This window comes from Gymnoscopelus microlampas, assembly GCF_963454915.1.
Source record: "Gymnoscopelus microlampas genome assembly, chromosome: 7".
NCBI classification, from domain to species: Eukaryota; Metazoa; Chordata; class Actinopteri; order Myctophiformes; family Myctophidae; genus Gymnoscopelus; species Gymnoscopelus microlampas.
The window spans coordinates 21,079,541-21,102,296 of NC_139944.1; the positions used below are offsets into that span (position 1 = coordinate 21,079,541).

The 22,756-nt window shown below is 41.8% G+C and overlaps 1 protein-coding gene across 1 annotated transcript in view; it reads left to right on the forward strand.

Moving 5' to 3' along the window:
• The first annotated feature begins 12,958 nt into the window (after positions 1 to 12,958).
• The window catches only part of ppp1r16b (protein phosphatase 1, regulatory subunit 16B), a 149,058-nt gene continuing 139,260 nt past the window's right edge, over positions 12,959 to 22,756 (forward strand). Inside the window, exon 1 of the mRNA XM_084061448.1 lies at positions 12,959 to 13,072. The gene's annotated coding sequence lies outside the window, so the exon portion shown is untranslated. The remainder of the gene's footprint in view (positions 13,073 to 22,756) is intronic.

A 22,756-nucleotide genomic window follows, 5' to 3' on the forward strand; every position in this document is an offset into this window, starting at 1 on the left:
GCTGTAGTCGACATTATTTACCACGCCAGCGCCACCCAGTGTTGGAGTTTGTCCATGTCAAACTAGATGGGGCGTCACTCTGCTAACTAGACATTCAAACCATAGAAATTAGACTGTGACAGTGGTGTAAAGTAACTAAGTATGTTTACTCAAGTACTGTACTTAAGTACAATTTTGAGGTATCTTTTTACTTTACTGGAATATTTCCAGTTTTCAGTACTTTTACTTCTATTCCACTATTATATCTCAGAGGCAAATATTGTAGGCCTACTTCAATACTTTTATACTCCACCACAATTATTTGGAAACTTTAGTTATAGTTGTAGTTGTTATTACAAAGCGTATAACCCCTTCAGCCCTTTACATTAATCATTCATAATTTTAAGTTTACACCGTCAGTACACAATAGGCCCTGTTACTAAGCATCGCTAATTGCACCACTAGAGGGAGCTCCGATCTCTCAGTAGGATACAGAATGCTTCTGTATGATACAGATGAATGATACAGATACAGAACGGATACAGAAGAAATAAAAGGAAATTTGAGGTGGTCTGCGGGGGAAATGCAATTAAATGTTTGCAGAGAAAGATCATTTACTTAAGCATTTGACTGGATTTGCAATCGTTTGTTATAGACTCAGTGTACTGTTTAATATGGGTAGAATCGTCTGGCCTTTCCCTAAGAGATTGGCATACATCTATAAACTGATTGAGGCTCAAATGACTGCAGAATATGACGTTCATTACCAGCTTGAGCTTGTCTCTGAATAGCTTCTGGAATGTGTTCTGACTGCTAAATGGTTCTGTCCTGATGAGGCTTCTACCTCAGTACTTGAGTAAGAGTACAGATACAGTACTCCTGGTCAAATTTACTCCACTAAGTAAAAGTAGCTCAGTCAAAATGTTACTCAAGAGTAAAAAAGTTATTGCTTATTTGCTTTTAAGCATAATACTTAAGTATGCAAAAGTACATGCTTTTAAAAAATACTCAAAGTACAAGTAAAAGTAGACGTTTTCTTAATTTCTTAATTTTTATATCAATGAATTGCTGTAATGTTTTCACAATTAATTTATAGGACCTTGTAACTCTTTCAGAGAAGTAACTCTCTGAAACCACCTGCACTACATGCACTGATGTTCTTGCTTGTAGAACCACTACGTTATAGAAGGCCCAGAAACACCTATAAACACATAGAAATGACTGAGGAACCAGAATTAAATAAGAAGCGAGTGGAGGGGGAAGCCAGAAACACGGCTAGTTTGAGAAGTGTGCCCAATTGCATTTTAGGGGGGGGGGGGGGGAAACAGCCAACCTAAAAGTACTCAGTACTTTACTGCCTTCCTTATTACTCAAGTAAGAGTAATAATCAACAAAATCTAATACTCAAGTAAAGTACAGATCCTAAGAATCCTCATTTACTCTGTTACTGTCCACCACTGCCAACAAGACAAGTTGTCTATCAGGAGAACACATTCTGAAGCAATATCTCAGAGAAATATTTCAGTAGAAAGCGAGGTTTGCTCACATAATGCATGTTTACCACCTGCAAGGTGCCCAGCAGGCCAGCACAACCACACTCCACCTAACCATCCAGAGCAGCTGTCATCGCTTAAATAATGATCTCATCTCTGATTTTATTCTGTACTTGCACATTTGATTCAATATAACACACACACTGCACATACATGCACATATGTTCACACATGTGCACGCATCAACACTTTTCCACACAAGCACGCATACTGTACATAGGCTATGTAGCTAGTTACACATTTAGAACTGATACCTTATGTTCTTTTGGTGTATTTTTTGTTTCGATGTAATGTTTTTTTATTTCTTTTGATTACATTATAATAATTATAATGAATGATAATAATAATGCATTTATTTAGAGTCCATGAATAAACCCCTCATGGGCTTCATGACTCTCACTGCACGATATACTGTATTTTAAGATGTATGGAACCTGAACAGATGCCAGCCCATCAGACGGACATGTCTCTGACTGCCTGAGTGAAGTTGGGTGATCAAGTTAAAGCCTTTGTGGGCCAATTGGCCTAATTGACTAGTCTAGTCACCAGACAATCGCAGACGCATCATTCCTCCAGGCAATGGGATGTACTGAGCGAAGTACGAGTAGTGCACTGACTGCACGGTGGCATGTTTTGGTGTTTTTATGCCTCCACTGGCAATAGCCATGGCTGGATGTACAGTATGTTTCTGTGTCCGTCCGTCCGTCCGTCCGTCCGTCCGTTTGACATTTGGCACAAGTGTTCACTTGGACTCAAGGATGAACTGACTAGAAGTGGGTAGTCAAAGATCAATGACACTGTGACCTCATGTCTGTCCCAACATCGTGGATGCGATATCTCATATTTCACGCCTTAAGGGAATTTTATGTCATTTGACACAAATGTCCACCACAATTTTGTGTCCAACTTATTACAAACAGATGGACAAAGGTCAAAGGTCAAGGTCACTGACTGTGACCTCACAACGTCTTCATTTGCTACATATACTATATGGGTCTGGATAGACACAGATGTAAATGGTAACTGGTCAGCGGAGCCGCAGAAGCATACAACTAAAATGCGCTTTTTATAGTTGCTCTGGGTATTCTTATTAAACTTCTGCTTGGCCAACACATGAACAAATCTGCTTAGCTTAGACTAAACTGAATTTGTTTGATTAATCAGAGTCATTTGAAGCTCTGGAAAGTTTCACTGATATGAAACCGCAAGATTTCCTTCTTCAGGGTTCATGGGCAGAGATTCAGAGATTGCCATGGCTGTTTTAAAGTTTGTCTGCCTTGTCTGTCTGTTTCATCGTTTGGAATTAAATGGTATAGGCTAACAAATGTTTTAACGGGACCTAGAATTAAGGTTTTTATTGCTCATGTGAATGTTCATAATTTGGTAAAAAAGGTGGATGAGATATTGCTGTCCAGAAGAATAATGCATGTATGTGCTTGTTACAGTGAGACTCATCTGGACCAAAACAAACTGACAAATTGATATGAAAGGATACAATATTATGAGGAAGAACAGAAACAGAAGTGGAGGACTTGCTGTCCTATAATATACCGTATATATTCAAGAGCATGATGCTCATAGACTGACATTAACAATCCACAACTTACTGCAGCGAGGCATAAATGTGTTTACTGTTCAGCAGCAGCTAAATGTTGACCACCTCATTCTGTTATCTTCTGATCAAACTCTAATTAGATGTTGCAGTTTAGAGTGCCGATGAAGCTTGCACCAAAACTAATATACAAATGAAATCACAGATGCTCCATCGTTTTTTATGGCGTGGCACCGCAGAGGCAAGCCATCTAGAAAAGGGTCTGTCTGTCTGTCTGTCTGTCTGTCTGTCTGTCTGTCTGTCTGTCTGTCTGTCTGTCTGTCTGTCTGTCTGTCTGTCTGTCTGTCTGTCTCTGTCTCTGTCTCTGTGTGTCCGGATCAGTGGAGATAATCTCACAAACCACTGGACCAATCAGTACCAAAGTTCTTGTGGATATTGCCAGTAGGCCACAGAAGTACCTCTACTAATTTTGTTTTATAGCCAACTGCCATCTGGCCGACTTCACACCGGGCACCGCATGCCCTCGGTGGGTCTTGAGACACCCGAAGGAAATGTACACCTGCACGCACACTCACACGCACGCATGCAGAGATTTGCATTATTTATAGAAGGAAGTCAATGGCGCTCCGATAAGGTTGAAATTTGGAGTCATATGTCCTAGATATGTCATAGACAACTGACATCATAGATGACTGACCTCACAGGCTGGCCACATGAAGTCTGACATCACTATTAGAGCCACGCCGTTCCCATGTGGATCCTGAGATCCACATGATTCGATTTATTTTCTCCAAGTGAGGAAATATAATATTCACAGTTCTTTAATCTGGTTGAAATTCATATTTCAACGGCTTGAAGTTGAAATCATCACTCAAGTATAAGGTGTCATGCAGAAAGCCAATAAAAACTAATGAAATTACTAAAGTTGTCATATTGTTGATTGGTTCACAGTGTCAACTCATGCATTGAGTTGGAGAAAACTGTGCCGGTAGCATTTGAGTGGCACAGTGAATTAAATACAGTTTTATCCAGTATAGCTACATAGTGAATGAAATAAATCTCCAGTAGCTTATATTTAACATAAGATTAGTGAAACTGAAAAGACATCTTTTCATTATTTGAATAGCTAAAAGGGGTAGGAGAGAATACAGCTCTCCAGGTGGAGCGAGGCATGAGGGAGAATTCACAATTGAAATGCTATAACCTGCTTCGTTGAATGGAATACCCCAGGGGGTCTGTGCTTGGAAGGGCAGGGGGTGTCAACAGATGATTACAATAGTTGCGATTAATTTCAAACATCTGAAGACTGAAGATATGCCTGGAAAGTCTGGAAGTCTTTTATTACTTCTTTCTTTTTTTTTTATCAACGTAGCTTTGAGGCTCTCTCTCCTGGCTACCAAACTGTGGAATAAACTCCCTATTGCAGTCAGATCTGCAGAGTCACTCCCAATGTTGTGCCACTGTCTGAAGACTGACCTCTTCTGACTCCATCTCACACCCTAGCACTCCTCTCTCCTTGTAACCCTTCTTGTAACTAGTTATAGGCTGGTAAAGGCTACTATACATACTATACATATAGCCGTATATGTTGGTTACTTGTTCACATTCATTTGTTATTTAGATTCGATTTTCTTGCCCATAAATGTTGTGAATTTAGTTAATATCTGTTCGGACAGATGCTAGGTTTGATGTTTAAGGTAGGCTAGTTCTTTGAGGCACAACATTGTTCTCTTTACTTTGTTGTTTGTTGAGTAGAGTTCATGCTTACTCTGCTTTCTGATCTCGCACTTGTAAGTGGCTCTGAATAAGTCTGCTGTACATTTCATTTAGCTACTTCAGTACACTTTAACAACAAATATAATGGGACCACAGCAGAAAAATGCAGAACATTTCATATCCAGGGATTCACATTACAGACACTCCCGCTGACTATCCTGAGATTGCTGGTTCAGAATATACAGCATGACTAATGTGATTGTGGATTACTGAACAAGTGGTGTTTATGGCACCCTCATCAAAGCAGTAATTTGGGGCAATTTGTTAGAGGGGTTGTCACAAGCATATGTTCCATCATCTTTTCAGGCTACTGCTGCTGCCTGAAGGTGAAATTGCTTGTGGTCTGAATGTTATAAAGAAAGCTGTGTGATGTACAATATCTTACAGTACAGTATTTTGCTGTGCCTGCCTGGGTGCTCTATTCAAACATGATAGCAGCACTCCCACGGAGGGCTAGTTACAGAATTAGACCACACAATGCCTGCAGCACAGAGGGAATTGCCGCTGTGCTGTTATCGTTGGTGTCTGTTTTAAGCATTCATTGTCAAAGTGCTGTGTCATTTAATTCAGAGAAGAAAAAAGAGAGCAAAGCTTTTTTTATCACTTTCTCCCTGTGAGTAGCAGAACACGGTGAAGGGAGATCTGTGTCCCAATCATTACAAAGCCAAATACTTCATTAGTTTGACATACATTTTACACAATAGCTGTTTCCCTGATACTTGCGGTATGCAGGGTGACCCACGAAGTAGAGCAAGTCTAAGCTTGAGAGTAAACATGGGTGTCTTTCTGCACAAATCTATATGGAAATCATTGGCTGTTTTTGACATTAGTATTCTGGTGATAAATGTAAACAGCAGGGGTTCACAGTGTTTATTTGGGATATTATTTTTAAATAATGACTGATGCAAAACGCCAAAAGAGACAGAGACACAGTGAGCAATTAGAAATAGCAGAAATCAGAGTATAATCGTGTTAAATGTCATAATTATCCTTCCATATCAACTTAAAATCAGACTTTCAGAGCTGCTTATTGTCTTTCTGCTTATTGTCCAATCTGTTATTACAGGTTAGAAGATAAACACAACGATGTCCACATGTAATGTGACAAACAAGTGTCACCGTACATCTGGTATTCACTGTTGAATCTTCACTGCCTGAAGTAGCCTGGAGGATTCCATCCTGATTTATGGTTTATGTAAATTCGTCTGAACCGCTCCAGGCGATGCCTGAAGTGTTGCACCTTGAATATCAAGCTAAACTATACTATGGATCCCTTGCTTAACCTCAAACCCCTTTCATAGATCCACGTAAAGCGTGACAGGAATTAGCCACTTAAACCCTATACTTTGTTGACCCCCAGGGGTCTATACATGGTCCCCTAATTTAAAAAAGTGAATATAATTGTGTAAACTGCACAAATAAGTAAAATATACTGAATTATACATGGAAATATAAACAATAATTAATTTAAATATTTGATGAACTAAGTGAGCCTGGTGGTGAGGATGACAGTGTCCTGAACCTATTTCGGGAATAAAGGGAGCTGCCACTATATATGACAGTGAATTAAACTGCTATCAGAAAAGTTGTGTTATTCCATAAATTAATTAGAGCAAAGCCATCTATCTTTTTGTAGATTTGGTGGCTCTGGTCCAACTTCTTGATTCATGAGTTTCCTCTTCTACTGAGACATCAGCAATATGCAAATAAGTTTGAATAAATGCTCCCTCCCAGGCAGCATGTTTATTTGTAAATTCACAGTTCTTGGGCCACAAGTGTGCTTCTATTTCTTTCCCTTAGGGATCGCTTGCGTGGCATAACTTTTCCTTCAAATCTAAAAGTTGCGCCGGGGTACAATTTCAATTTCTTAAGGTATCTTCCGTTTAATGAGAAATATAAAATATTTAACACAATCTGGTTAAACAAGATGTGGAGATAGATAGATTTGTTTTCTTTCCTCATCAAAACTTTATGTATTGGAATTCACCAATGAATACTCTCAGAGCATTTTATACCGGGTTTGCACAATCCTAACCATGAATGAGAATAGAGAGATGACAGGCAAGGTCACCCAATTATTTTCCTCTTCCTTTATCTCCCAGTGTACTCAAATCCAGGATTTCATATTTCATTCAATTGGTTGCAGTATGAACTGCCCCCATGAGATTCACCCCACTTGTTCTTGGCATTTCAATAGCAATTCAATGGCATTTCCTTTTTCCATGCCGACAAAGTAGTCTCATTTGCCTGTTCAATAACCTACCTGAGTTGCCATTTCCAGCTGTCACATTTCTACTCAGTGTAAACTCTCATGTGTATGAAGTATCGGGCCGGATCAGTGGCCTAGCGGCCCGGGCACTTATGCTCTAATGTAGCCTGACAGCGCATCGCGGGTTCGAGTCCCGTTCCCGACGATCTTTGCTGCATGTTTCTCCCCTTATCTCTCTCCCTGTTTTCTGTCCATCCCCACTATACACTGTAAATAAAGGCAGAAAAGGCCCCCCAACATGCAAACCCAATGCAGTTTTCTGGATGTCTTCTCAAACCCCCTCTCCCTCACTGCCTTCTTTCAAATGAACCAGTGAGGTATTGTAACCAGATCCCCCAGGGGTCTATCCTTGGCTCCCTCATTTCCTCCCTTTACACCAAATCTCTTCACCCAAAACAGCTGATCTAAAAGCTTACAACGTGTCGCATTGCAACGCATTGTGAGCTTGTAGATCGGCTATTTTTGTCGAATGTTCGGATATTTTGGCCAAATGTTCACCTATTATTCAATTCAATTCAATTCAATTTTATTAAAGTGTCAAATCACAATAAGTTGTCTCAAGACACTTTACATGTAGAGAAGAGACCCAACAATCCCACCCTGAGCAAGCAATTTTGCGACAGTGGCAATTATGACATGCTCAGAGGAGGGACGCTAGGGTTCAAGAATGGGAAGCCCAGTTGAACAACTTCAGCTGAACAGAGGAGCATAACTTCAAGAACATATTTGAGTGGTGTTACAGGTGAGACATGAACTCAAACAAAGACATTGGAAAATGGCTTGTCAGCCACATACTGGTGGTATAGGGCAGGCTGCGAAATAGCTACTTTTCCCCCCGAAAATCAGCTTTATTCACGAGCAGACCAGGAAGAAACCATAACAAGCTTCAAAAAGGCTAATCCCCCCATCTGCCTGTCTGCCTGTGAGTATAGAGCAGCCCTCTACACGCACGCACGCACGCCGCACGCACGCACGCACACACGCACGCACACACGCACGCACACACGCGCGCGCGCGCGCGCACGCGCGCACACACACACACACACACACACACACACACACACACACACACACACACACACACACACACACACCACCCCTGGTATATAATATCAAGACTTCCCACACAAATATGTATATGTATGTACATACACATACAGTATAGAACCATGCTCACAGCACCTTCAAGCAGCTCAATGTGTGCTATGCCTAATGTACCTGGGGATTCTTCTTACTATTGCTGCTATGATTTTTCATGTCTAGGGACCCATTGAATCAGTTTAAGTGAGAAATTCTCCTAACACCAAATTGTGAACGGGTCTACAGGCCAGGTACAGGATTATATTCTTTATTGTCTCTTTGTACTTGTTATTGCTGCCACAATATGGAGAAATCAAAACAAAATACATTTCTCTTGTGTTCTCGTATATAAGATACGTAACAATATAAATCACAAATCTTCCATTTTTAATCTTGAATGTATAGGAATGCAGAATTTGTCCCTTTACTACAAACTGAGACCTAACTGGGACTTTACAACTGCAATGGTTGACATTTTGGCAGGCAGGTTGATAGACAGGCATGCGTGACAACTGTGGATGTCTGCCTGAAAATGTACAATACCTCATCTTCACCTATCATTCAGTGTCACTGCACGAGTTACATTATGCATGTGGCTGGCTTCAGTGATGTTGTGCTTTTTTATGCATGAAGCATTCAGAGTGCAGTTGTGCTGATGTCACACTCCACCCCATTGTATTTTCTTGAAGGCGAGACACAGACACCGCAAGACTGGGCTTATTTAAAGACATGAAGAAAGGGGAAGGAAAGGCATGACAAATGCCAAGAAATTGTGGTAAAATGCAACTTCTGTCACCCTGATGTGCAATCACAATGCTACACTTTTGTGTATTGAGAATCTCGAATCTGTTCAGTGCTGTTAACGAGGAGAGGCAGGGGTCAACGGTAAAAGCTTCAAATGCATTGTGATTGATATCTGACAAAGACATTGTGATGGCTAACATTCACAGTGAAACGCCATTGATTTGCAAAAAGAGCTTCAAGCCAGGTAGCCGATAATGAGACATTGACATGCTAACGAACCAGTGAGATTTGACAGGGTGGACTCTGGGCTTGTGCCGTCTACTGTACCTGCCATTGATCCAATCTCCAGAGCGAGCGGGTCGGGAGAGATAGGGAGAGATAGAGCAATGCAGACGAGAGACAGAGATAAATACGTGGAGATAGTGTGGTGGGAAGGAAATCAATGGTAGTCAGAGCTCGCTTGCAATGCACTTTCAAAAAGCAATGCACAAACTGAGAAACCAAGATTGATGGAATTTTCTTTCTGGAAAAAGAGTCCGGCAGCATAACAATTGGGCTGGATACTTATTGTCAATCTGCTTGTCTTATTAAACCCAACGTCTGTTTGTTTGTCTGCCTTGCTGCCGTCTTCAAAGGACATAAAATGAGGCGCAGGTTTACACGTACAAATTGTTCATTCCAAAACCACTGAAACCGTTACTCAGTGGTTGCTGTAGATTAGTCATTTTTATCTGTGCTACAAAGGATGTCAGTGTTTTATGTCTCTCTTGCATGTGTATTTACAATATAAAAGCTCTTTTAAGCTGGTCCAAAGAACTGACCTGAGGGTAACTGAAGGGGTGTGGCTGTTTCTCTAAGTCCATATTTGTGCTGTTTATTAACGCCAGGCCTTTTCAAAAACAGGCACACCTCTCTCTCTCTCTTTCTCTTTCTCTCTCTCTCTGTGTCTCTCTCTCTCTCTCTCTCTGTCGCTCATACACAATGTTTCCATAAGCCATGGCCCTTATGTGCATATCTGATATTGCATCTGCTGTTATTTAAATACCGCATCCTGCTATTGTTAACCACACACCTAATGTATCCATCATGCACCTCATGTATATATTTCACATTGCCCATATTGATATTCAACCTGTTTTTCTCTTTCTTTCTTTCTTTTTTTCCTCTATCTCTTTCTACCTTTCTTGAAACTGCAATGATGGAGCCTGTACTCAAACAATTTCACCACTGTTTTTGTTTCTTTACACCTGTAAGCTTGTCATGTGACAACAAAGTCTTTCTTTCTTTCTTTCTTTCTTTCTTTCTCTCTCTGTCTCTCTCTCTCTCTCTGAAAAGTGGGGCACCTCCAGTTATGGTGTGAGACCATGAAATATGTAAAGAGTGCATTCTGAGGACGTCTCATCATGCTAGCCACAATGGGGCAGCCATGAGGGAGAGGAGGAAGAGTAGAAGTGAGGAGGAGGAGGAGGAGGAGGAGGCGGAGGAGGAGGAGGAAGGTACTGAACAAATACCTCACTCCATCAACCTACACTGCTGACCTAGTTTCTCAGATCAGTGGTACGTGTGATGAAACACCAAACGTTGACTTTCTGCACAGTGAGGCCACGGTCTGTCTAAGGAACTGACACTTTTATTTTAGCCACGTATAGCTTCCACTCGAACAAGTGAGAAAAACTGCAACTGTGTGTTCCGATACTCCGAGATCTATGACCCTGTGTGTGTGTGTGTGTTTGTGTGTGTGTGTGCGCAAGTGTACAGTATGTGTTCTGATGCTCAGTCCTGAGAGATCATGGCTCTGTGTGTGTGTGTGTGTGTGTGTGCGCGTGCACGTGCGTGTGTGTGTGTGCGCGTGTGTGTGCGCGTGTGTGTGCGCGTGTGTGTGCGCGTGCGCGCATGTGTGTAAGTGTACATGTACAGAATACATGTGTGTGTGTGTGTGAGAGAGAGAAACAGACAGCGCGCGAGAGAGCATTGCATCTGTAAATGACTGTGTACAGTATCAAAGATGGTGCGCACATGTGTGTTTATGTGCATGTGGTGTTTTGTGCTAATGAGTGTATAGTAAGGAATGTGTGTTTGTATACGTGCACTGCTACATGTGCAGAACCCATGTGTGCATGTTACTGGTGCCATTTATATACCACCAACCCCTGGATAGATACAGTGTGATCATAATGTCTCCCGTGAGGCAAATTAAGTTCATCACAGACCCCACGACCTTCTGATTAATTTCCACACCAGTTTCTTTCCAAATGCTTGGCGACGTCTTCACAGTGCAGATGATGATATTACAGTGTCTTGGAACATATAGCTGGCACGCTAGAAGCTTTAATGAAGCAGAAGGATGGGAAATGAATTTCCGTCATCCCTGAGGAATCTCTCAGCCCATATTACTGTGGCATCCGCCTTCTCGGTCCCCTCGCTGCTCACTGACACAGGTGGAGGAAGCACCAGCAGAGCTCCACCTACGGTAGATAGATGGGTGGAGAAGCAGAAAAGAGTGAGGAGAGAAACTGTGAAAAAAAAGCTGAGTCTATAGAGAGATGTGATGTGAGTGAGTAAGAGAGACAAAGGATGTGGTATAGGCAGAGAAAAAAACATGCAGACTGAGACAGACATGGCTACAGACATGTAGGCAGAAACAGAGAGAGAGAGGGAGAGAGAGAGAAAGAGAGAGAGAGAGAGAGAGAGAGAGAGAGAGAGAGGGAGAGAGAGAGAGAAAGTGAACATTTTCTAGAGAGAAGGAGAGCTCCCGTAGGAGGGCAAAGAATTATGTTCACATTTGCATTACATTATATAAGGTCTATTTACTCAGTCATCAGGAAGGAAGTTCAGAAATGTCATTCTCAGCTTCAACTTCAGTTTCTTTTCATGCATCTCATGAACGTTAAGGCAAACAAAAAGCACGATAGGGAGCTAAATTAAAATAAGTTCACTGGTGAGAGCTTGCAGAAAAGATGGCAAGGTGTTTCTAAGCCTACACGGTAAACTCCAGTGTTTATAATGTTAATTTATCCATTTGTAATTCTGAATAATTCATAATTCATTAAATTAACAGGGGAGTGTGTGTATTTTAGCATTTGGGAATGGCAAATTCTAGGCATTTTCTGTTCAATTTTGGCTTGGTACAGTATAATATTAAATCATATTTGGACAGCTCAGAAAGCAACAGATGTGAATTTTGTAAAGTAAAAAAAAGAAATAAATAAAAGTGAAAAGCATTGGTGTAAAGTAACTAAGTACATTTAACTGTAATTGCTGTATTTTTACTTTACTGGGGTATTTCCCATTTTCTATACTTTTACTTCTATTCCACTACATCTCAGAGGTAAATATTGTACTTTTACTCCACTACAATGATTAATCACTTCAACCCTATATACATTTCGGCCAATAGCCATGGCTATTTTCAAAGATTTGTATACTTTTTATACAATTGAAAATTTGTGAAATGGAACTTTCTGCATAATTAGTAAGCTAATTTCGACTTTTGGTACTTTAACTTAACGTCTTTAAGTACATTTTGATACCAATACTTTTGCACTTCTACTCAAGTACATTTTTAATTTTTGAGTTTTACTTGTAACAGAGTACTCCCACATTGCAGTATTGATACTTTTACTTAAGTAACAAATGTGAAAACTTTTTCCACCATTGGTGAGAAGGATGCTACAAGTTCCAGGGGCCCCGAGGGGCCTCCATCACCACTAGCATGAGGTCTTCTTCTCTGCATTCTGCTCCAAAGTCTACTTCTTCGTACGGCGGTGTGGCTCGCGCCCAAAAACATCGCAGATCTACAAGCTCACGGAGCCTGGCGGACGCGACGCGCCGTGAGCTTGTAGATCTGCTATTTCCCCCTGTGTAAGAAGTCTCCTCCTCCCTCTTGCCGCCCCGCCCTCAAGGAGTGACTCTCGTCTCTCTCTCTCTGCAGCCACAACCCGCTCTGTACTCAGTCTCTCTCTCTTACTAACGGGACAAGTTAAACCTCTCACTCACACACACACACACACACACACACACACACACACACACAAGGAGGAGGACATGGTGAATACTACTCAAACATCCATGTGAATCAAATCGGAACGACTTGATTTGAATTGAAACGGAGCGCGGGGGGTGAGTGGAAACAATGCAATATATCACACATGTCACTATAATGTTAACTAACAGAGAGGTTTGAACCCCCTCTTCATAGTGATGGTAGACGGTAGGAAGAAGGAGCATGCCAGCCCTTCTCTGGTTCTTTTAGCAGTTAGCTACCCCCCCACTTTGCCGAAAAACCAAGTAGTAACTGAAATATAGAGTAAAACTGAAAGATACGGTAACGCGGCGGTTGTGCATTATCGACGTTGGAAGCGCTTTGAATCGTAGGTTCTTTCGGGTTATAAAGCATAGAGTTGTAACGGTTTAAAGACGGAGCTTTACATCCTCCTCACTCAGCGGGATGTTGCCATTACTCTGACTGCTACAATGTTGCACACTCACCGGAGGGGGTCCTACCACCACGCAACAATGTTTAGTGGCAAAGAAGTGTGTGTGTGTGTGTGTGTGTGTGTGTGTGTGTGTGTGTGTGTGTGTGTTAAGAAGACTTTTATGCTACTTCACGGAGTTTGTTTGGAACACACCGATGTGATGGTGACTGGTGAGGTAGCGGGTTTTAAAGGTGCAGTCCGTAACTTTTATGTCCTCCCGTGGAGGCAGCATTCGAATTGAGAGACTACATTTGTACCGTTCTCTCTGAGATATTTATTGCACGTCTTCTATGAGCTTCACTGCTTCAGGCAGTACTGCAGTAGGCTACCCCTTGTACAGTATAGCCCTGATACATGACTGTCATACATCATGACTGATGACTGTCCAAGACAGTCATCAGTCATGATATATGACAGGCATGGATCCAAGACAGTCTGTCTTGGATCCATGGCTACTACTGGTCAAGAGGTATCCAGTCCTGTCCTATACCGACACAAGGGGATACATTTCTCAATAGAAGAATATCGAGACCTCCTCCAACCACTGCAGATGTAGTTGTATTAATGTTGTGCACTTAGAAATGGATGCATTTACACTGGGGGATTTGACCGGGCACTGACATGTGAAATAATTAAATATTTCTGCTCAAGAGGAAGAATATTGAATATCTAGTTATTACTCTGTTCTGTTATTTGCAAAACAATATCCCTTAAGGGGTTTGATTGCTGTGTGAGTGGATGCTTAGTGTTGCCAAATTGGGCTGCACTTGGTAACAAACCTGTAAATTGGTAATAGATAGATCAATATTTTGGTAAATGCATACATTCCATTCATACATACATATAATTATTCATTTGTTGTATCTTGTGCACAAAATGTCTACTTTTTAGTTAATAATGTGATTTCATTTTTGTTTATAATCAAAGATCACCCGTTTCACCTCATATGGTATTGGTTCCTGTCTGCTTGGAGTAGCTATACACACATCTCTCTAATGTTTATAGCTTCAGTTGAATGAAATCATTTAAGAACAATATATCACAAACCTACTTATGTAGGGAAGTGCTGAGGCAACTAGAAAAGAACACAGTCCAATCCTCAGTGTTATTTAATCTCTGAAAAAATGGACCCAGATGAACCTGGTTTGTTTTTGCGTAAGTTTTCCCACTCTGAGTTAAATTAACAAAGTTGATTTTGCCGTGAACTTGACTGTGACCCTTTGGATTGAGACATGATGGATTTTATTTTCTCTCTAGCGGCCACCATCGTGCCTTCAATCTTAACCAAGTGCAACGTCTCGTAGGGACGGGCTTGTCAGCTTCACAGAAAACAAGACAAGACGAACAACTGATAGACCCGTTTTTGTCTGTGCTGGTCTAGATGTGCCTTGCGTTAAGGCGGTTGTTATCTGTGACCGCCTTTCTGTTTTACCCTTTAAATGTTTGATGTGAGACATCTTTCCGAGCGCCTTCCTTTTCCACTGTATAGCTCAGCATCTGCACTGGGGCTGTCATCTCCTGTTAGGGAAGGGCCTGTTAGACACTAGACAGTGCCCACATGCACTCAAGTGTACACACACACACACACACACACACACACACACACACACACACACACACACACACACACACACACACACACACACACACACACACACACACACACACACACACACACACACACACACACACACACACACACACACACACACACACACACACACACACACACGCCACGTCTTCATGCACAAATTGGCAGATGCACAAGTGGATGTCATTGGTGACTGTGCTTGCTCAATGCTCATGTATACATACATAGACAATCTAATGTATATAAATAAACACGTCCACATCCACGTGCATGCATTCAAACACACAGACAACATGTGTGCTGTAGACACGCACACGCGCACACACACACACACGCACACACACACACACACACACACACACACACACACACACACACACACACACACACACACACACACACACACACACACACACACACACACACACACACACACACACACACACACATCATTAGTCATAAATACACTCTCACTCTAGCAAGTCTAGCATGTGGTCACTAAGGCACACACTGTGCCATCGTAAGATCATGCACCCATGGTGCAGTATGAACACACACACACGCTCTCACACACACACACACACACACACACACACACACACACACACACACACACACACACACACACACACACACACACACACACACACACACACACACACACACACACACACACACACACACACACACGCGCACACACACAATGTTTGCCTTCTTCATGTTAAAGTGAGCCATTACTCTGGTGTTTTATAGATGAACCATTAGTCTGCATGCAGTGCAATGACAGGATTAGATTCCTTTGACTGTCTGTGTGAGCGGCCTGTGTGATCTCTTCTTCTTAGACGCGGCATTGGTTTGCCGCCGTACGCCTCTCTGCTGATGAGAGCTGCCTGCATAATATCGTTGCTGTCAGGCAGAAATCTGTAGTTTGCACATTTCAACTTTTTATGTTTTTTTTTTTTTCGTAAATGAATACCCTGCTTCATCAACAAGAGTGTCCCACTAAAGTAGTGAAATGAGCAGATCTGTTTGTAGATCGGCTATTCATTTCACTATTTGTTTTGAAAATGATAATAAAAAAGGAACGGTTGTGGACATACAAGGTTTCCACCCGACAGCAACGTTATACAGTATTCTCTGTAGTGTTGTACACTAACCGTTACTGTTTAATTATTCCGATACAGTGATTTTGGCTGTTGGCTCATGAAATATTGAACGTGAATAGGCTTGGGAGATGTGCTTTTATTCCTTTAAATCCAGCTTGCCTTGGAGCTGGGCCCTTAGCCGTCTCTCACTGGCATCATACCATGTAAACAAAAACACCCCCTTGTCAAAGCTGTTTATCACCACTTGGATTCAAAAAAGAAAATCTAATTTCTGTTGCCACTAGAGTCGTATGCTTGAATTAAAAATATGTTCCTAGTCCCCCCTGCCTTTCAAGACGCCTTCCCTAAGTTATGCTTCAGGCCTCGGTGCTTTGCTTACTATTGAAGTGATTATGCTAAATTAGATCAACCCATTTGATTTCAGGTGGCATGGAAGCGGAGGGGCAAGGCACTCTCTGCTGAGGCAGGCACATCTCAGGATAACTATCTTTCCTACTTAGGGATCCTTGAACTCTTGTTACCCCGTTTCTTAGCTACTTTCTTATCTTGTTTTCTTATAACTACACACACTTGTGCACAAAATTCCCTGATGTGCGTTTAAATGTGTAGATTTGGTTTAAGAGCCAGCCAGTACTCCTATTAGGCCACATTTCGTTCCCACATATTTTTCAAAAGAAGTAATTGTTGCAATAATTGAGGAGGGCAGCAAGAGAGATCCTTAAAACGATCCTTACCATATGCAGGATATCTAGTCTGGGACTCCGAACCCCTACTACTACTCTCTGAGAAATCAAATCCAACAGTACGGACAGACTGCATGCGTCCATATTAACACTTTTTTGTGTGTTTTGTACCCCCTTTTCTCCCCAATTTAGTCATTATGCCAATTATTTACTCCCCAGACAGATACTCGACAAAGCCAGATGCACCACTATAGTGTGGATTCGAACCCACAACCTCTGCGGTGGTGGGCAGACACTTTTACCACTGCACCACTTTGCCGTCTATTTCACAAATAGTGAAATAGACGATCTTCAAGCTAAGTGCGATCTTCAATGCGTTGCATAGCGACAATGGTTCCAGCCTTGCGGGTGTGTGAGAGATTCTGTATGTGATTTTGAGTGAGGGCATTTACATATGTATGCATATTGTGTGTGTGTGTGTGTGTGTGTGTGTGTGTGTGTGTGTGTGTGTGTGTGTGTGTGTGTGTGTGTGTGTGTGTGTATGTGTATGTACATACAGAAATAAGTGTGAATTTGTGCTTCTTAAAGGAACACTCCACAAATTATTTCAATCTCATCTCCGATTAAAAAAAGAAAGTCAGAAGTTTACAAGCTATCTACAGCCTCCCACAGAGGTAGTAGACACTAATAGTTTAGTGAGCTTTAGGACTGATATGTGAAGATGAGGTTGGAAAAAAAGGTGACGTGTTCCTTTAACACTCGGTTCCTTTAACACTCGCTTGTATGCAGCAGATAGATACTCATCATTAAGGCAAAGTTAATCGGCATGGCTCTGCATGCCTCTGTGCTCATAACAGCATCCTCTGTAGTGTGCTGCATTTTGTGCATCTTTCGCTGACCTAGCAGCACAGTGTTGTTTGTGGCTCAGTGCATTCAGGCTCCGTCTCCTCTACCTCGTAGTACACCAATCATCTAAACACCAATCAGAAACAGTGAATCACTGTGAACAGGAAGTGAGCTCATAGCGTTTTGCGGGTTGCACTCAGTGTTCAGGAAGGCATTTGACCTGAGGGGCCATTGTGAAGGTTTTTTCCTCACATTGTTGTGGAAAGCAGTGCAAGCTTCACAGGGCCAGTAGATCCTGGGACATGGTTACTGCTAGGTAAATATTATTGAGAACTTTTGATATTTTCATAATAATGCTCAAGGATTTGCCTACAAAGTCATTCACTATCCATACAGCCTATGGTAAACACACTCAGCCTGTGAAGACAGTGAAATTGCTTATTAACTTGGGGGGAAAGAATGGCTCTTAGATTATAGGAACACAGCTGTTGGACTTCAAAGGCCAAAATTTGCAGACACTGAAAGTGCTGTAGAAAAAGTCCCAGTGGGTTGCTTTTAGGACCCCCGCTCTTTGCTGTCTGGGATTGGATCTTTTATGTCGGGTTAGCTCTGTGTGTCCTTTATGTGCGCTTCGGCCCTACTGGCTCTAAAAGGACACACACACAGACACACACACACACACACACACACACACACACACACACACAGAAGGCCAGAGATTCATTACAATAGTAGTGTTCGTTTCCTCCAGTTTATTTACTCACATTCTCACTTCCACACAAACACACACATTCTCCAAGTTGTTGAAGGAATTTTAAGCAGGCTACCCACGCTCGGTACAGTGACAGGTGGGGAGTTATGACCGGGGCGGTACACCTGTCTAACGGTAACGCAGGTGTCCTAAGGCGGGCTCAGGGAGGACAGAAGCCTCCTGTGGAGCTGGAGGGCAAAAGCCAGCTTGAGCCAGACATGAACTCTGTGAAGGCAAGGTGGAGCCTCACGATACTTCTGTCTGACTTTTGGGGTATTAAGTGGGAGGTATCGGAAAGTTATCAGTATTGCTTAAAATATGATAAGTTGTTTCACCACCAGCGAAAGGCTATAACCTTTTTTTAATCAATGTTCTTGGCTAAACTTTCCGTTTTAAAGTGGGGCTGCTATCTGCAAAGTGTCATCTGTACCACTACCCAGTTTGAGATATTGATGAGCAAACACAAGTCAGTCTGATAACCTCCTTTTAAAGAATCCTAATAGAGCACAACTGGTTTTGAAACACTCTGTGTGTTCATTCCTTGATAAGACGCAGGCAGATTCCTTTATCCCTGCCACATGAACTGATCTACCTCACATTCATTTCACCATGAGGTCTTACTGTAAGATATGTGATCTCTTGAACATACATCGGTTCCGATGATAGATCGGCAAAAACGACCGCTTGCCGCACATCTCCTGACTTGGCTAATGTTTACTGCTGGAGTGGATGATTGGCAACACATTTTCCTGTCTGGAATATGCCGATATTAGATATTAATCTACAGTTTGTTCCCCCCCTCTCCTTTTGCAGGTCTATGAAATGTTATGTAGATATTAAAGTTGTACGCTAGCAAGAGAGGCTAGCAGTGTACCAATGTAGAACTATGACTATAACTATGCCAGCGGTCATGACATGGGCTGAACATCTCGCTGTAGCAGTGGATTAGACATGACAGTTACTGCAGGCTGGCTGCGTCTCCGTCTTGTTTACTCTGGCTGGGTCTTAGCTCAGGACTCACACCATCATTAGACAGTGAAATGAGTCAACCCGTGGATGGAGCCGCTCTTTGGTCACGTAACAGGCAATGAGGAAAAATTGGATGATGGAGTCAGGGGAAAAAAAGAGAAGAAGACAGAGAGGGAAAAAGAGCAACAATTTCAACCACTTTCTTCAACCTGGCTGGCATCCCTATTTTGGGCATGTCATTATACGTGCAATGCATACAATAGCAAATTGAAAATAGCAGATCTCCAACCTCACAACGTGTTGTTAGATACTAGATTGGCTATTTTCGCTATTCATCATACGTCAAAGTATATACGGGTAGGTGTATAGTGTGTATACATACAGAATTGCATACATATCATTGTTGTGGTTCTTGGAGTGAGGTCTAGGGACCCTCTGGCTTACTTGAGGGGGTTCCAGATGGGTCCTTACAGGTCTGTAACTCTGAGAGTGATGGTGGTCCTTGAAATTAAAAGTTTAAGAACCACCGGCATTGCAATTTTATAGCAGACAAAGACATGAAGTCCACATACCAGCTCTGACAGTGTAAACCGGTTACGTAAACGATTTTGGTTCCTCAATGTTTGATCCGGTTCCGGATATAGGGTTGGGATCTTTGGCTATTCAAAAATCTTTAAAATGTGTAAAAATCTAGTAGATACATATATAGATATAGATGCAAATCTTTGCTTCTGGGGGTCCCTGGAACTAAATATTTTGAGATGGGGGTCGGAGGTCAAATACATATCGTTTTGGGTGGTCCTTGACATTGAGAACCACTGATATATAGCAACATACGTTTTTCAAAAAACTGTTAGGATTTAGAAGACTTCCCCTGAAGCAAAGATTTGAGTTACAAATGTTTGCTTTAAAAATATATATTCAAAGAATTGCACACATTTTCACTATTTTTCTAAAAATAGCAGATCTACAAGCTCATGTTACCGGATTGAATGGGTTAAAGAAGAAATGGAAGTGACAAAAAGAGATATATGACAAAAGAAAGTCATTGGATGATGCTATAGTATTTTCCCAGTGACAGGCAGCAGATACAACAGGGGTGGTATGGTACATTACAAGCAGCCGAACAGGGTGTGCTGTGGTTAAGCCCTTTTATAAATAAACAGCCAGATTGTTCCAAAATAAACGGTGCACAGCGAGTAGATGGGTGGCTGGCCCCACCCTGGGCCGGGCCGGGCCGGCAGGCTCTAACCAGCTGTTATTGTGGAGAGAGGCTGTAGGCCAGGTTTTCCCAACCTTGGGGGTCTTGACCCGTAGGGGTCCTTCAACATCAAAAGAGGGAAAATATGGTGATTCTACTGAAATAACTAGTAAAGTAATAAAGCAGTGGAAACAGACCCAGCCTCTGAGAGAAGCTGTCTGTGCATAGCTGCCTGTCAGTAGCCAGCAGGTTGATTTCTGTTCCCTAAACGGCTTTACTTCACAGGTATTACATTTTGAGGTGTACAGACCTTTACCGACTTCAATAAGGACAGGTTTGGACCCCTGCTGTGGGATCGGCTCCTTTTTAAAATCTAAGCATGGCCTTCTCGCTTGCCATTGCATTTGTAGCATGGCTTTTCCTATAATATTAATATATTATATTAAAGTGCCTTTCAAAACACTGCACTGTCAGTATAAAAGCAAAAGCTGAAAATGCGTCTGAAAAGCCCCCACACATTAATACAATAAATAATGAAATGCTGACAGCCAAAGGCTACAATAAGGATGTAGAAGAATAAGGAAGAATATCAAGAGAAATAGAAAATCAGGCAACTTAAGGTCAGAGTTATAGGCTTACAATGGAGCTTCTAAAGAACCTGTATGTCTGTCTAAATAAGTGTTTTTATTTATGTATTATTATTTATTTTTTAAACAATAGTAGTTGGCACTGAGCCTCTGATGCTTTGAGGTAAAAACATGGCCTGGGGCTTGGTGCAGGGGAATGGTGAGGAACACACTGGTGTCAGAACACCAATGAGCGAACAAGGCTGTAAAGATGGCATGAAGTGCTGATGTACAAAGGAAGCAGTAAGTGTTCTTTTTTATCACCTGCTATTAATTCCAGGATCAGTGCTTTTGACAGCCCTAATGCTGCTCAACAAGAATGAATTCAGCTTAGTTAAACTTATCATTTGCTCCGTACATTAATTATTTTGGTAACACTTCACCTAAAGGTTGGGTCTATAATGCATTATAATGCATGAAGATGCATTGTAATGCATTATAAATGTGATTATAATACATTTTAGAACCAACCTTTTAAGTAAAGTGTTACCTGTCCTGGTAGCTATGTTGTTCCACTGAATTTATAATGCATTATGGCCAGCACTTATAAATGACATTATTATAAGTTATAACACTTCATAAACCTTGTTATAAGTTATTATACATAATTATCAACATTTATAACAAGTGCTATAATGCCTTAGAAGTGCATTGTAAATCATTATAAATGTGGTTATAATGCATTATAAACCTGACCTTTAAGTAAAGTGTTACCATTATTTTTTTAAAACAGTGATGAATCATACTGTAGTAATGTCGTGACTCGTCATATCACAGGGTAAAGCATTCCGCGTTGCCTCCAGGGACTTGTTAGAGTGACATATCTGCTAACAGATTACGATGGTCTTGCTGCCTGGGATCAAACCTGTGGCCTTTCTATGACGCCTAAGCTCCAGTAAAAGGCTGTTATTGTTGTTATCTGCGTTCCACTGCAGGAAGCGAGCATACAGCGTACACGGGCAGGAGTAAACAAAAGGCTTAAATAGCTGTACAGTAAGAGTGAGCTTAATCCCATTCCCTGCTTGCTTTACAACTTTGCCTGTTGGGTAATCTGGGGGTCGGTTTGCCTCTGACCCACTACTCTGTCACCGTAGTGGATGTAGATGCTTGGCTTGGCTTAAATACTTGACTGGAGGCAGTATAATAGCTGGGGTGTTGTGGAGGCCTTATGACATTGTTGACCTGGCTGTGCCAGGCCAGGCCAAGTCCTACTTAAAGTAGGTAGCAGGAATTAGGGCTTTGTAATTCATATATGACTACAGGGTCAATGGCAGAGCTATAAGTAACATGTTGGCCAGTTTTATGCTGGTCAGTAGATTCCAGTGGGACAAGTCCTGGCAGAGGTACTACATGCATATTTCATGAGATTGCTGCCACACAGATGGATTATTTACTGTCGTCTAGCCAATATTTGATCTGGACTCACACCAGTCTTGAGTTCGGCTGAGCTTGTTTCGTATGCATGTGTGTTTCAGCTTTTTCTTGCCTTGATGGGAAATGACCAGGCCTGTTCAGTCATGGGATTCAGAGCTAACCTTGCGGTGCTTATGCCGTG